Below are 4,494 nucleotides of genomic sequence, written 5' to 3'. Positions count from 1 at the left end.
AGCTGGGCACCAAACCCAGGGACTGCTCAGCTGACAATTTTTGTTTAGCTCTATACCCCATTTGTTAATAAGGTTATTTGACTCTGGAGTCTAACCTCTTGAGTTCCTTATATACATTGGATATTTGCACTCTATCATATGTAGGTTGGGTAAAGATCTTTTCCCAATTTGTTGGCTGCTGTTTTGTCCTAATCACAGTGCACTTTCCCTTACAGAAGCTCTCAATTTTAAGAAGTCCCATTTGTCAATTCTTGATCTTATAGCATAAGCCATTGGTGTTCTGTTCAGGAAATTTTCCCCTGTGCCCATGTGTTCAAGACTCTTCTCCACTTTTTCTTCAATTAGTTTGAGTGTATCTGGTTTGATGTGAAGTCCTTAATCCACTTGGACATGCTGACTAGAGTCAGATAAAACTATCTCCAGAAAGGCTCTTCCAGAGCATGACAAATACAGAGGTGAATGCTAGCAGCAAACCATTGAACTGAGAACAAGATCCCCATTGTAGGAGTTAGAGAAAGGATTGAAGGAGCTGAAGGACCATAAAACTAAGAATATCACCCAACTAGAGCTCCCAGGGACTAAACTGCTACCCAAAGAGTGCACATGGAGAGACCCATGGCTGCAGCTGCATATGTAACAGAGGATGACCTTGTTGGGCACCAGTGAGAGGAGAAGCCCTTGGTCCTGCCAAGTCTGGACCCCCCAATATTGGGAAATTTCAGGGTGGGGAGGCAGGAAGGGGTGGGCGTTTGGGAGGGGGAATACCCTAATAGAAGTAGGTGGGGGGGGATGGGATAGGGGTTTATGGACCAGAAGCTGGGGCAAGGAATAACATTTGAAATGTAAATAAGAAAAATATCCAGTATAAAGAAAACAAAGGAAAGAAAGGAAAGAAAAAAGAAAAAAGAAAAGAAAAGGAAAGGAAAGGAAAGGAAAGGAAAGGAAAGGAAAGGAAAGGAAAGGAAAGGAAAGGAAAGAAAAGGAAAGGAAAGGAAAGGAAAGGAAAGGAAAGGACCGTAGGAGCTGAAGGGGTTTTTCAATGCCATAGGAAGAACAACAATATCAACCAACCAGACACCCCAGAACTCCCAGCGACTAAACCACCAACCAAAGAGTACATATGGAGCAATCCATGGCTCCAGCCACTTATGTAGCAGAGGATGGCCTTATCGAGCATCAGTTAGAGGAGAGTCCCTTCGTCCTATGAAGGTTCAAGGCCCTGGTGTAAGGGAATGCCAGGGCTAAGAGAAATGGGAAGGAGTGGGTGCGCGGGTGGGTGGGGGAACACTCTCATAGAGGCGGGGGAGGGGGAAAGCAATAGGGGAATTCCAGAGGGGAAATCGGGAAAGGGAATAACATTTGAAATGTAAGTAAGAATGTATCCAATAAAATAACAAAAAGAACGAAACAGAAACCAGCCACGATGCCTGGATCAGGGACAGTCCTGAAAGGGGCTAACAAGTTATTTGAAAGAGACAGTCTCAAATGTATTGAGTTGTCTAAAAGCTGTGAAGTTCAGACAGAGTTTCTAGCTTTTGTAAATTGTGAGCTTTTGCCCATGCTAAATGGGGCTTTTAATAATGTAATATTCTTTGAATCATTTCTATCCCTGTAGATCACCCCAACGAAACTCATTGATCCAACAAGTTGGATATTGATGGTATGTTTAGTTTGGTTGCTCACACCTTCCCTATCTGGGATGAGTAGGTATTTATTGGCATCTTACAAGGAATAATGCCATGGAACACCATCTCAGCGTATTTTCTGTGGGCAGTGGAACATGCCTGAGTTTCCAGGACTTGGGAGATGGGGAAAAAAATTGAAAAACAATCAAAGTTTCACACACACACACACACACACACACACACACACACACAAATCAGCACTTGTACTTAGACTTATACTTAAATTGCTTTGACTATTTCTTTGATTGATGGGTATCACAAAAACTTCATACTTAAAGAAAATCTGTATTGATAATGTGGAGTGTATTGTTTATCACAGTGAGTCTGATCATGCAGTGGCAATGCACATATTAGAAAATTAGATCATCAGTGTTTAACATTACAGAGAAAAAATTTAACTGAAACAATATACTGAATTCAGATAAATGGCACAATTTCTCCTGCAAATCAAATTAAGAAAAATTTATAACATGTCATGTATTTATATTTTGCATATCACACTGTGAAAGTACTGAGTTATTAATCAGTAGCTACGTAGAGTGAGAAGTTCCACAGTAAAACCAGAATCTGAAAAAAGAAAAAAAAAGGAGATCATTTCAACAGACAGGAAGTATAAATAGCTCAGGCTAAATGCCAAGTGATATCGTCACATTGACAACTTACTCTTCATGTTTAAGTTAGTGAGGAGACTCATGTCATAATATAAAGAATTCTGGTTGCAATCAGAAACTTAACAGAATTTACAAAGAATAAAAGTTATCTTTTAGAGAAAAAAGCTAGCTAAAGCAGAGCTAATATTTTCTATTCACTTAAAAACTGATCTAAGGTTTAAAGGGCAAAGTAAAAAGCTCGCTTAAGTATAACCATCCCATTAATGTCACTGTGTAGCCTTTTCCCTCCAACATTAACTCCGTCAGAACAATTAGAAACTTGAAAAATGCTCTTTAAGGCAAAGATTACATCATACTCCTTTGCAGTATTAAACTTTTGTCAATGGCCAAGTCTCTTAATAACAAATCATTATTCTTTGTAAAATGTCAATAATAATCAAAACTATGAAATAAAACTTGGGATAGAAATGTTTTCTACCATTTGTTTACTCAGTGATTATTCAGATTATACCTCACTAATGGTACAAAAATTCATAGCTATACTTAATTTAACAACATTCAAAAGGAATGTTAGATGTCCCAAAAGTGACAAATAACATTTCAAATAAAAAGGCAATATATACATTACAAGAAAGCAACTATTTTTGATAGAAGCATTGATTAAAATATGACTTGCTGTATACTTCTCTAATTTGGTGAAGAGAATATATCCAAATTTCTATAGATGAAAAATATTCTTTATTTTTCTAATGATTTAAATGCTTTATCAATGTAGAACTGAAAATAATAAACTACATATTATACATTGAAAAATAGTAAACTACATACATATGGACATATGTGAATATATAAATGAATATATATGTAAAGAAATGTCTATAAATATATATAAATAAATATACAGGGGAATATATGGATATATATATATATAATGGTTTATATATAAATCTTTAAGATGCATATATTGTCAGACAAGAAAATCAAGACAAGAAAAATATCAATCATTTGCAGAAGTTGTCTTTTATACTCTTTAATTCCCCTCCCTATTTATTTGCATAGCTAATTAAAGTTGAAAATAAATTTAACTTGCTGCCTTACAAAGACTCTTCAGGTTGGTCCTTAGGTTAAATGAAATACAAAATGAAATGACTCAGATTACATTCATAATGTTGTTTTAACTTTATTTATTTTCTGCTTTCCACAGTTAGCTTCAATTTCAGGCTTGGGTACCTAATTATGTCATACCAAATAAGGTTGTAGTAGAGACATGGATCCTTGGTGAGATGATACAGCATTTGAACACTGAAAGTATTAGAATAACTGAGGAACATAGCCCCAAGTATAGCGTTTTCACTTCAATAAACCCTTCATTGATCTTGGAAGGTAACTGTCATAAGGTGGCAACTGAAGGTAAAATATTAGGAGACAACAATACGGTAGTGTATTAGTCATTATGGAGCTAAGTCGCTGAAGTAATAAAAACATGAAATGTTGGCAAGTTGTGGCTTGAGGTGAATATAGCAGAATGCATGTAGGATTGGTGCAATACTCCTTATATTTTATTATTACAGTTGGAGTTATCTTATTCAATTTAAAGCCATAATGCAGCAAGCTCCAACCTAGAATCATTATATATCAGTACTCTGTGTATTAGTCATAAACTTGAATATTTGTTGCAGTATTCTACACTTGATCTTAGCCAAAAGGCTGAGAAGCGATGTTGCAGTATTCTATAAGGCAGCAACAGAGGCACACTTTCTCTGGCAGCAAATACCCCGAGGGGTGCTGGTAGCAGTAAAGGTCTAAGCATACTCTCTTCCTAACTACAGTTGTTCGAGGTGGATGATAAAATACATCTATTCAAGATATTTATTTTTAATTCTTTATGTATATAGTTGTAAATGAAGATATATTTGTATATAAATGTAAATGTTCACAGAATCACAATGAGAATATCAAATTTCCTCTAGCTAGCTGGAGTTACATGAGGTTATGCGCATCTCCATTTGGTTTGTTGAAACTGATAAACCCAAGTACTCTGCATTGAGGCCAACAATTAACAAATGACATTTCGTTAAACCACACAAGCTTCTGTATAGCACAGAAAACAATCTACCAAATGAAGAGAAAGTACACAGAACAGAACAAAAATCTTTGACAGCTGTATATCTGTTTGGAAGATTTTATCCAAATATATA

The 4,494-nt window shown here is 36.0% G+C and overlaps 1 pseudogene; it reads right to left on the bottom strand.

The window, feature by feature from the left end:
* Nucleotides 1-3,850: 3,850 nt before the first annotated feature.
* On the bottom strand, nt 3,851-4,015 carry LOC116885062 (annotated as a pseudogene).
* Between the last annotated feature and the right edge of the window lie 479 nt (nt 4,016-4,494).

Source organism: Rattus rattus, chromosome 15 (genome assembly GCF_011064425.1).
Source record: "Rattus rattus isolate New Zealand chromosome 15, Rrattus_CSIRO_v1, whole genome shotgun sequence".
In the NCBI taxonomy this organism is placed as follows: domain Eukaryota; kingdom Metazoa; phylum Chordata; class Mammalia; order Rodentia; family Muridae; genus Rattus; species Rattus rattus.
Note: the sequence above shows the minus strand (reverse complement) of the source record. Positions and strands in the feature narration are given on the sequence as shown.